The 12,558-nt window shown below is 41.8% G+C and overlaps 1 protein-coding gene across 1 annotated transcript in view; it reads right to left on the bottom strand.

Annotated features, from left to right (window-relative positions):
* lrrc10b (leucine rich repeat containing 10B) overlaps nucleotides 1–12,076 on the bottom strand; it is a 29,874-nt gene extending 17,798 nt beyond the window's left edge. Inside the window, exon 1 of the mRNA XM_043705999.2 lies at nucleotides 11,923–12,076. The gene's annotated coding sequence lies outside the window, so the exon portion shown is untranslated. The remainder of the gene's footprint in view (nucleotides 1–11,922) is intronic.
* Between the last annotated feature and the right edge of the window lie 482 nt (nucleotides 12,077–12,558).

Below are 12,558 nucleotides of genomic sequence, written 5' to 3'. Positions count from 1 at the left end.
GTGGTCTGTGATCAGGGACAGAAATGTGTGACTGCAAGTAAGGCAGGTACAGGGACCTAAGCAGTAGCTTTTAAGAAGCCTTAGCCCTTGCTTTTGTCCAGCAGTTACAAGTTCTTGCAAGCTGTGTGAACAAGAATGGAAACTGAAGAGAGGATGAGTAAACTGACCACAGCACAATGGTATAGGGAGCCTTTCAAGCAGGTGAAGCAAAATGAATAAAAGCAAATTTCTGCGGATGCTGGAATCTGAAACCAAAGGAGAAAATTCTGGAAAATCTCAGCAGGTCTGGCAGTATCTATAAGGAGAGAAAAGAGCTGACATTTCGTGTCTAACTGATCCTTTGTCAAAGTTTTGACCAGCTTTGACAAAGGGTCAGTTAGACTCGAAACGTCAGCTCTTTTCTCTCCTTACAGATGCTGCCAGATCTGCTGAGATTTTCCAGCATTTTCTCTTTTGGAAGCAAAATGAATGTTGTAGTAGTAGTAGTAGTAGTAGTAGTAGTGGTGGAGAACAGAGTAATTAGGGGGAATAGATACTATTCTCTATGTGGAGCAGGAGTCCCAAAGGCTGAAACAAGAATATAAATTGCTGGAGGAACTTAGCAGGTCTGGCAGCATTTGTAGAGAGAAAGCAGAGTCAATGTTTCAGGTCCAGTGACCCTTTTTCAGAGTTACTTCAGCAATTTCTGTTTTTATTTAAGATTTCCAGCATCACAGTTCTTTGTTTTATTTTAGTCCCAAAGGTGCCAGGGTTAAGGATGTTACCTCACAACTGGAGAGGAATTTGAATGGAAATGGAGGGATTCAGTTATTATCATGCACTAATGACAATGAAAAGACTAGAAAGGGTTTTTTTCTATAGGATTTTGACCAATTAAGAGCTAAATTACAAAGCAGAACCTCCAAGGCAATAGTTTCAGGATTACTAACTGAGCCATGGGCAAAGCAAACTGACATGGGTTAGTAAAGTCAAGAAGTTAAATGCCAGAGATTGAGGTATGGATTTCAGTTCATGGGGCTCTGACTTCAGTATGGGTTAGACAGGAGATGTTGTGTTGTGCTGGGACACTGTCCTGGTGAATTGAATAAATAGTGTTGCAGAGAGGGCTTTGAACTAATGAGAAGGGGTAAGGTTTTAGATTAGATTAGATTACATTACATTACAGTGTGGAAACAGGCCCTTCGGCCCAACAAGTCCACACCGACCCGCCGAAGCGAAACCCACCCATACCCCTACATTTACCCCTTACCTAACACTACGGGCAATTTAGCATGGCCAATTCACCTGACCCTGCACATCTTTTGGACTGTGGGAGGAAACCGGAGCACCCGGAGGAAACCCACGCAGACACGGGGAGAACGTGCAAACTCCACACAGTCAGTCGCCTGAGGCGGGAAATGAACCCGGGTCTCAGGCGCTGTGAGGCAGCAGTGCTAACCACTGTGCCACCGTGCCGCCCACCATGGTTCTGGAGCATGGATATATAAGCTTAGAATGGCAGCAGTGCAGAATAGCTATTTAGGTAATGATACTCAGAGTGTGACAGGAAGGAACAGTATGCACAAATACTTTTTAAAAGCTGCAAATAGATGGAAAAAAAAGGCAAACAAGTAAAATTAATTACTCTTTAATTGAATGTATTTAGTATTCAGAAACAACAATATGAATTAACACCACATATAGAGATTAATACTATGATCCTATGGCTGTTCTGGAGACATGATTACAAAGAGGTCAAAACAAGGAACTAAATATTCAGGATATGCAAATTTTGAGAAAGGACAGGCATAAAGGGAGGGGTGGTGGAGTAGTTTAGTTAGTACAGTATGGAATAGGTGCAATAGCAAAAATGACCTTGGATCAAGAGATGGGGAATCCATATAGGTGGAAATAGAATAGAACATAGAATAGAAATTTATTTTCACATGTATTTTTACATGAAAAATACAGTGAAAAGTTTGATAAGCTCTCCAACACAGTGCCGACATCAGTGGCAGAAGTCACACTTAAAAGTAGTAAAAAGTAAAATTAAGACAAAGTTCATTACAGTTCAATTATCATCTCCTAGGCTCTGGGAAAGCCAATTAAGGAATGATGGAATACCCTGAATATGCAATGGAATATGCTGGATCACTGGAATATTGAACTGAAAGCTGGTGCCAATGCAGCTGGATTGAGACCACCTTTCCTCTCTTTCAGGCCTAGCTGTGGACTTGGAGCCTTGGCATAGTCTGCGTGTCTGGGCCAGGGGACCCAGCCCAAGATCTTTTTCTCGCTCGCTGGGAAACCCTGAGTTGGGGTGGAGCTGTGTCCAGATCGTCCTGGCATTGCTGTTGCTGCCACCCAAGGCTTCCTCCCTCACCTGCCTCTGTCCAGGCTTAAAAGAACATAAAATGAAGAAAAATGAAAAAAGATAAAATGGGCAACAGTGAAAAGAAGAAAATAGAAAGAAAGCCGACGGGAGTGGTTGAACCCCAGGCTCAGCCAACAAGCTCTGCTGCCATCTTTAGTTACTTAAGAAGTAACTTAGATAAGAAGTAACAGGAAAAGAAGACACTGGTGGAAATAGTCTAGAGATCCCCTAATATTAGCTGTCATGGAAGCAGTACAGGAGAGAATACATCAGGAGATAATGAACACTTGGGCAGTACATTAATCATGGGTGACTTTAATCTTCACATAATTGGGAAAATCAAATTGGCAGAGATAGCCATGAGGAAAAGTTCATAAAGTATATTCAGAATAGTTCATGGAACATTTGGTTTGTGATGCGTGTTCACACCAACAGCATAGGTTAAATTTCCAAACAGACTGAACTCACCATAAGGTCCTACTTTCTTGACCTCACCCCTTGCCTGAGAAGTTGTTACCTCAGGTTAAACCCATCACCATATCTCTAATGACAGAGCGGGCCTATGGTCCTCTGGGACTATTGTGACCACACCTAATACTACTGCAACCTATAGCATTATGTTATAGAACAACCTTCGAAACAAGATCAGGTTATTTTGGAACTGGTAGTGTGCAATGAGGCAGATTTAATGCATAATCTCAGGGTAAAAGATCCCCAAGGAAACGATGACCAAAAAAGGATAACATTTAACATTGACTTTGGGAGTGAGACACTTGGGTCGGAAACAACTATGCTAAACTCAACTAAACATAATTTTTTAAAAAATAAGTGCTAGGTTTGCTGCAGTAGGCTGGGATGGAGTTAAACAGAAAAGACAGCTTATGAACAGTAGCAGAGACTTAAGTAAATAGTTCGTTACTCACAACAGCAATATATCTCAGCAAGGATGAAGGATTCCAGGAAAGGGATAAACCAACCATAGCTAACCATGGCAGTCAAGGATAGCATCAAATTGAAAGAGAAAACATACAGTATGATGAAAATTAATGGTTAATGAGAGGATTGAGAGAGTTTTAAAAGCCAACAAAAGATGACCAAAAGAAAATAAAAAGGAAGAAAATAAACAGAGGGTAAACTAGCAAATACTAACAAAGTGGATAGCAAAAGCTTCTTTACATATATAAAAAGGAAAAGAGAGGCCAAAGTGAACATAGGTCTCTTAGAGGTTGTGGCTGGGGAAATAATAATGGAGGAAACAGGAAATACCAAAGAAGGTGAATAAGTATTTTGCCTCAGCCTTCACTGTAGAAGATATTAAAAGCATCCCAAAAATATTTATTCACAGGAGAAAAAGTGGGAGGAAACAAATACAATAATTTTCATCAGAGAAATTCAAAGGAATGTAATGGGGCTAAAGGTTGATAAGTCCATTGGATCTGATGGGATGCATCCCATGATAGTAAAGGAAGTAGTTACTGAGATAATGGATGTATTGGTAGTGATCTTCCAAGAATTCTTAGATTCTGAAAAAGTACCAGAGTTTTGAAAACTGCCAACACTTTTATTCTAAAACGGTGGGAGATTAAAAAAAAAGCAGTGACAGTGAAACTGTTTACTTAACATCTGTCGTTGGGAAAATTTTAAAGTTTATCACAAAGGATTTAATAGTAGAACGTTTAGAAAAGTGCGATATAATCAAACAGAGCCAGCGTGTTTCATGGAGCAGAAATAACATCTGACAAATATTTTAGAATTATTTGAGGATAATAAGGAGAACCAAATGTTTCATATGTTAGATGGCTCAGTGGTTAGCATTGCTGCCTCACAGCGCCAGGGACCCAGGTTCAATTCCAGCCTCTGGCAACTGTCTGTGTGGAGTTTGCACATTCACCCCATTTCTTCCTCTGCGTGCTCCAGTTCCTTCCCACAGCCCAAAAAAAGGTGGATTGGCCCCACAGGGATAGGGTAAGGGTTTAAATCAGGGTGGCATGCTCTTCGAAGGGTCAGTGTGGACTCGACGGGCCGAATGGCCTGCTTCCACACTATCGGGATTCTATGATCCTTCTTCTGATATCAAATAAGATACCACTAATAAGTCAACTTAATAAAATAAGAGACTATGGTGCTGGCAATAGTATATTATATGGATAGAGCATTGGGTAATAGAAGATGGAGAGTTGGAATAAAAAGGACGTTTTCAGGATTGCAACCTTTAACTAGTGGAGTGCCACAGGGATCAGTGCTGGGCCACAATTACTTCCAATACAAAATAATGATGTGAACGTATTATCACCGAGTTTGTAAATGGCAAAAAGAAAAGCAGTGGAAAGGCAAGTAGAGACGATGGCATAGGCTCTGCGGAGGGATATAGACAGGTTAAGTTAGTGGGCAAAACTTAGCCAATGTACTATATTGAGGTTACACTTTGGCATCAAGGAGCTAATTATTACTTAAATGGAGAGAGACTGCAGAAAACTGCAGAACAGAGAGATTTGGAGGTCCCTCACATAAAGCTAGCATACATGTTCATAGGAGTAAAAGGAAAGCAAATGAAATGTTACCCCTTATTTCAAAGGGATTGGAGTATAAACCATGGAGGTTTTGGTAAAATTAAACAAGACTGTACTAATGCCACACCTGGAATACTAGAGAATGGTTTTGGTCCTCTTAGCTAATGTAAAAGATATTGGCAAGGATGCAGTCCAGAGATGGTTCAATAGGTTAATCACAGATATGGAGGGATTTTCTTATGAGGCCTGTATCATTGGTGTTTAGAAGGTTGAGAACTAACTTTATTGAAACATATGAAATTCTTAGGGGCTTGACAGTGTGGCTGTGGAGAGGTTGTTTCCCTTTCTGGGACAGTCCAAGACCAGCGGTAATAATCTCAAATTATGGGGTCACCCAGTTAAGATAGAGAAGAGGAGGAATTTCTTCTTCCAGACAGTAGTAAATCTGTGGAAATCTTTAATGCAAAGATGTCAAATGTAGGTCTTTAAGTATTTGCCAGGCTATGATCACTTTTTAATCAGTAATGAAATCAGGGTCATGGGGGAAAAGCAGGAAGGTGAGGTTGAGAATTATCAGATTAGCCAAGATTTCATTGAATGGCAGAGCATACCTGGTAAACTGAAAAGCCTACTCCTGCTATTACATCTAATGGTCTTATGGTGTACATATCAGTGCTCACCCACCACTGGGTTAATACCGGCATCACTGAAATGTGTGTGTTAATTACCCACTTGTGGGCCTCAATTAGTTTTAAGGTTTTGCCACTGTCCAAAGGCACTCCTATCAGGGATTTGATCAGATAAGGCAGCAAAGTGGTAGGTTTCATCCCAGCCATCTCCCGTCTGATTAAATACTTCCACAGTCAAACTTTCCAGAGGAGAAAATTCTGTTTAATATTCTGCTCAATTTCCCAGTTTGATATCAAGTGACAGCTTTGGCTCAGTTGGAAGCAACTCTACCTTTGAGTCAAAATTTCATACATTCTAGTTCCAATGTGGAATTTGTGCAAGCAGCTTCAGCTAACATTCCACTGTCCTGCATTGTCTGTGATGTGTGTTTTGTCTCTAGCAGGATATTTGTATCTAATGCTTGTTATTCCTCTATAAGAACTACGTATGGGTAACATGGTATTGAAAAACCCAATAAACATTTATCACAGCTCACTGATGTGTGTAATATTACCTCCTAGACACTTCCATGATTGTGCTAATATTAAGCTTTTCAGTTTATAAAGACTTCCATCAGTGCACCCTGCTTCAATTCCTAAGTTGAAATGGAGTCTGACTCCTTTATACACTCAGCTGATATACAATGATATGGTGATGGTCAGATAAACATGTCTCTTCATGGTATAGTGACATACTAACTGTGAGACACAACAGATACCATCTCTCAGGTAAGATGTTAAAGGGGGTACTAATCTGTCCTTTTTCTTCTTCATTCATGGGACATGAGCATTGCTGGCTAGGCCAACATTTATTATCCATCCCTAATTGCCCAAAAGGCAGTTAAGGGTCTATCACATTTCTGTGGGTCTGAAGTCACATCTGGGCCAGGCCAGAAAAGGACAGCAGTTACCTCCCTTAAAGGACATCAGTAAATCAGATGCATATCAATAATAATTTCATAGATATCATAAGACCCTTAATTCCAGATATTTTCTTGAATTTGAATTTCACTACCTCCAATGATGGAATTCAAACCTGTTCCCCTGAAAACTACCTGTGTCAGTAGATTAATAAACTATTGATAATACCACTAGGCAATCACCTTTCCATTTTAAAAGACTATGAAAAATTCTACAAATTATGCAAAAGAAGGATAAGGAGTTCTCTTCTGGTGTCTTCCCCCTTAACGACCACGATCAAAAATATGATGCTCTGGTCGAGAATCATGGTTCCCAGACATTGATTTTCTTTCTGTTTGCTGAATAGAAATTCAGGGTTTGAGGTTGTACAGGACATTAGTGAGGCCACTTTTGGGATACTGTGTACAGTTCTGGTTGCCCTGTTAAAAGAAAATATTACTAAATTGGAGAGGGTTCAGAAAAGATTTACAAGGATGTTACTGGGATAGGAGATTTTGACATATAAGGAGAGACTAGACATGCTGGGATATTTTCCACTGATGACCTTATAGAGGTTTCTAAAATCATGAGGGGCATAGAAAAGGTGAATAGCAAAGGTATTTTCTCAAGGGTGGGGGAGTGCAAAACTAGAGGGCATCCTGTTAAAGTGAGAGGAAAAAGATTTAAAAGGGACATAAAGGCAATACTTTCACACAGTGTTGTTTGTATGTGGAATGAACTGCCAGAGGGAGTGGTAGATGAAGGTAGTTACAACATTTAAAAGTTATTTGGATAGGTACATGAATAGGAAAGGAGTAAAGGGATATGGGCCAAATGCAGGCTAGTGGGGCTAGTTTAGTTTGGGAACCTGGTCAGCACGGATGAGTTGGGCCGAAGGGTCTGTTTCCGTCCGGTATGACTGTATGAATGTATGACTTTCTTAACAAGTGCTATCTGTTACTGTTGGTCTTTACTAAGAACTCCTAATCAGAGAACCAGTTCCAATGTATCAGTTTAAATAGTTCTGAACTTATAAAGATCACAGCTGTCTGCTCAGGAAAGGTAAGATCTGGCCACACAAAAATCATCTGGCCCATTGACAGCCCACTCTCACTGGCCCTTCCAAATTGCCCTGTTGTCCAGCATCATTTCCAAGTTAGATGATTCCTTCTCTTTCAAGACTGGTGAGCTGCAGTGAAGCACCCATCTGGAACTTACACGTTTTCAATTGAAGTCAAAAATGCCAAACCCTAAAATTGCTTCAAGTTTCTTAATGGTGACACAGGCACTGCTGACAACTCACCCAATTTCTGCATATTTTGGGTGCACGATAGCAATCCCCCACTACATGGCATCATTCTCTGTATTCTAAATGAATTCTACACACTATACAAATATGTTTGAGCTGATGGTACTCAACACTGTACATAAATATTTGTTTTATGTATACAGCATAAAAATGTGTGCATTTAAAATATTGCCATGGAGCAGTCTAATGTATGTAACAAACGATATTCAGCATGCTAATGTGTATTTTAACAGAACCCAGAGCAACAAGTAAATATCTGAGCTAAAGGGAATCTACACAGAATACAAATCTGCTTATTATATGAAGTGTACAGCAGGCAAACGTTTCCTAAATGAACTCCATAGTGCACAAATGCATGTACTAGGTGTAAGAGCAAATATGTTGAAGTGGAATACATGAATGTTGTAGAGAGCAATTTTTTTAACCAAAATAAGCATAAAAGTTAGAAACAAAATTGTTAAGGATACCTTTATGATTTTTATGCAGTTTGTAAGTATTGGTATCGTATGACATAAAAGAAGAATCCTGCATGCTCTTCTATAGTATCTATGCGTAGCTCAGAAATGCATTTCAGAAACAATTATGTTAAAACACAATTATTGTTTTCACATAAGGGCAACTGCAGCAGCCATTTTACAGATAACAACTGCCCAAAAATAGTTATTCTGATTTTTTGTTCTATCTTATTTGAGGAAAATATCGGCTAAGAGGGCACCTTATTCCCCTTCAAATTATGCCATGGGATTTGAAATGTAATGTTTCATCAGAAGTTGGTGCAAGCAAATGGACATTATTGATCATGTGATTGATAGAAATGCACACCATATCTGTTTTTGAGATCAGTGGCTATCCTTTGACACTCTATTTATAAACTTTACACGTCAGGTCTGCATGACATTGCATATTTGCATCCTGGACTGCGATGTCTTTCTTACCTACTTGCACCCAGTATTAAACTTGTAGAGAGAGATTTTGTGCAGTTGATTTGAGGGTCAAAAACATTCTTCCACAATTTACAGTACTGTCAGAATAAGCTTTCACTTTCTGGGCCTGTGATGAACTTGATGCCATTTTCCACATGTGATATTGCTTATAGCGCTCAGAGAAGAAGCGAAGGGAAAGAGTGGATACCTTCACCGTTTTAGGTGGAGTAATCATCAACACTAAGGATCTCAGCCTGGATTAAAGGTAGGATGTATTTGGGGGAGGGGGGGAAGCGGAGTAAACGTATGTGTGTGTGTATGATATGGGTGGGTAGTGGCATTGACTCAAGCTCGTGCTTAACTACTGTGATTGTTGGAAATCCAAAATACCAACAGAAGTTTCTGAGAAAATACTGAGTAGGTCTTTTGCCACCAGTGGAGAGTGACAGAGTTAACAGAATGAGCAGATCATTGACCTGAAATATAATCCTGAATTTTAGGTCATGGGAATAAAATAACTGGGGCACTAATAGCTGACAATGAGATCACCTCAGTAATGTTATCACAGGTGGTCTTCCAATTGGCTCTCTATTGACCCACTGTCCAGTGGGAAAGGCCAATGGGTTGCCTAAGCTTCCAACCAAATAGCTATCTCCTTTCCGTCAGTCATAACACCTACCCGCTTACATCAATTTCTGATGTAATGCTACATGTCAGATTCCCATGGCATTATTTGAAAATGAATGAAATGTTTTCTAAGCCAACATGTTCCCCCAAGTAATATTACAAAAAAAAGCAAAATAACCACTTGTTGGCCAGCAGCTTCCCAGAGCAAAAAAAAACAAGAAGTAATAGTTGGAAATAAACATACTGGGCAAACAGGACCTCCATTTTGAAGCATACATGGTGAATCGTATCAGTATTTGTCATTTGCAAGTTTTACTGGTTTTTCTTTCTGCATTGCAAACCTCAGCATTGCTCTGGAAAATACATGAAGCAAAATTAGAATTTCAGGGGCTAAGCAAGACTCATATGGGAAACCCCTCCATGGAGATCATTGGGACCACTGGGGCTACTACCCTGCCCACAACCCTCACCTGGCTGCTTAAAGCCAGGCAATTCACCCCCACCCTTCTCCAGAAAAGAATTACAGTTCTATTTCACCAGCGGCCTGCCTTAGCACAAGCACAACAACACCATAAAATAGCCTCAAATAAGGCCTTTAGCTGTGGTCATCACCTGACAGACTCCTTAGAATGAGAAACGAGGCAGAGAAATGTCCCAAAAGCGTGACTACCTGACTGTACGTATTATCCCCATCTCCCAGTTCACTTAGAATGGGCCATTAACTCTGCTTTTCTCTCCACAGAATCTGCATGAGCTGCTAATGTTTCCAGTATATTTTGGATCTGCTTGATGACATGATCCAATCTAATTCTTCAATTCTTCAATTCTCCAAAGGAGTGTTGCATTGTTGGAAGTGCAGTGTTTCAAATAACATTGAATGTTTGCCCACTCGGATAAATATAAAGAATCCTATAACTCTACTCAAAGGGTAAGAGAATTCTCCCCAGCGGTTTGGTCAGTATTTATCACTGAACTGAACTCATTGTTTGTGGGACAGTGACTACACTTCAGAAATACTCGTGGGTTTTCACACATTTTGGGATGTGTGAGGTGATACAAATGCTATTTATTTACAAGTTATTAAAGTGAAATGACAGAATGTAAAAGAGCCTAAACGTTTTTTTTTAATAAAAACTCAGCTAAACTTGTTCTTCTCAATCGTCCCAATTCATCAATAACTTCCTCTGCCTGTGCAAGGAAAAATATTTAGCTGGCTCAGTGTTATTCTTACAGGAAATATCTTGCAGAAAATAAACGGGTTCGCCACAAGCTTAATTTAATTATATGACCCATTTTTGGCGGATAATCACATGTTTGGATCCATGCATGACTCTTTCTGAATACATATGCGCATTTCTCCGTGTCTCCGCTCCCATTTGCCAGTGGTATGTTTGCAAAGACTTCGCCCAGCGGCCCGGCAATGTGTTGAGGGAGCCGGCTCGAGAAACAGGATTTTCAGCTGCTTGACAGTTTAGATTTTTTTGTTTTGCTAAGGCAATGTCGCCTCAGCTTCCCTTGTGCATGTTTATTTCCACGTGGCCTTGTTCTCGATTAGCTGCTGAGCAAACCCCCAACCAACAACAACAAAAAAAGAGGCCCGGTGAAGCTAACCACAGTTCGCAGGGTCCCACAGTGATGTGGGATCGCCTCCTGAGTCCGCAACAAAAGTTAAATGTTCAGCGCAACATGAGTCTGTGTGCGCACCACTCGCTCTCAACGTGGATGGGGCGCAGTGTAAAAAGGGGTCCATAATATGATTTAAAAAGAAAGCTTGTCAGTTTGCATTACATGGCAAGGCAGGCTACTGCGATCTTACTGCACTGAAGTCCCCCTTCAGTCTCAGAGGGACACGCCTGAGAATGGTGTGTGTGTGTGTGTGGGGGGGGAGGGGGGTGAAATGAACCCCCCTGTTGAATCAGCAACCTCTCCCCGTCCTTTTGTTTGCCCGTCCACAGAATCAGAAAGTCAGGCAAAAGGCATTAAGTATTGCACTGTATTTGCAGACAAGAAACAGACCAATCGGGCCATCAACAGGTCTCTGTGCTGTACAGAATTTAACAATGAATGAATATCTGGGGTTATAGTGACAGAGGGGGACGGATTAAAAGCGCAGACAGTGGCGCCTCGAGGATCGAACCCAAAAGTGGATTCGGGGCGGCATCTGTGGCCAACAGGGAGTTAATCCGTGCACCATTTTTCAGCCAGCGGTGCCAGATAATTCATGAAATCACATCAGTGGTGACTGAAGCCCCAGTGGGAGAACCAGGAAGAACTCACTGTCCTGCAGTGAGGCCGATTCCGGGTTGAGGTTGGAAGAGGATTTGTCCCGGCGCTCCGCTCCCTGGTTGACGGTGGTGCGATGAAGATGTGAAATCCCCCACTTGGTGAAACTGGCAGGAACTACAACATTACCGGGCACCAGCAGCAGCGAGAGAGAGAAAAAAAAACACAGCCTGAGCTGACCAAAGGGAGCAGGGGCTGTCAGTAACCAAGGGGCTTGCAAAGGTGTGGAACAAACTCATCGGGAAAGTTGGCGAAGGCAGTTTCGGGGAATTTGCAGGAGCCAAGTGCGTTCGTGTCTTGAGAGAGGCATTGTCCCCCAGGCTAACCCGGCCAGCACCGAGTTTCCTACCTTGTCTGGTGTGTGATGGAGACTGTCCAGAACAGGAGCAACATCCAGGGGTGAAGGGAGGTGACATGTTAACCAAGCTCAGACTCCCTTTGTCCAGCCACAGAATCCGTCTGATCCGCACACGTCACTTTACTGAATCCTTGACTGTACCCAACACACACAAGATACACGCTCGTCCCCGCCTCCCTGCTCCTCTCTGCGCGTCCTCGCCATCACCATGGAGATAGCGAAAGAGACAGCATCCGGAAAGAAAAGGGCACTTGAGCATGGAGTTGCCCCCTCCCCCTGTTTCTCTCTCTCTCTGCCCCTCTCTCGGTCTGCCCACCAATGCCCTGGGTAGGCTGCTGTCTGACTCGTTCGCAGCCCCTGGTCTGCCCTGCTTCCCCCCCGGGGTGAATGGAAGCTGCATTCGACCAATCCCTTTCTCATTGCCAGCGCCGGGAAAGCGGGAGATGCTCTGTTGCTAGGAAGCGCTACGCCAAACCCGGGCCGCCGTGGCAACCTGGCTTCATTCCAATGATCTTAAGCCATTCATTTTTTTAAAAATCGCTTCTTTGCTGGGAGTGAGCTTTTCCTTACGAAAAGTGAGCCGGCCAATATAATGCCAATGGCTATGTCCAATCAATGTGTGCGTTT

Source organism: Chiloscyllium plagiosum, unplaced genomic scaffold, assembly GCF_037043375.1.
Source record: "Chiloscyllium plagiosum isolate Xiang-an unplaced genomic scaffold, Cpla_swu_hap1 HiC_scaffold_18, whole genome shotgun sequence".
NCBI classification, from domain to species: domain Eukaryota; kingdom Metazoa; phylum Chordata; class Chondrichthyes; order Orectolobiformes; family Hemiscylliidae; genus Chiloscyllium; species Chiloscyllium plagiosum.
Note: the sequence above shows the minus strand (reverse complement) of the source record. Positions and strands in the feature narration are given on the sequence as shown.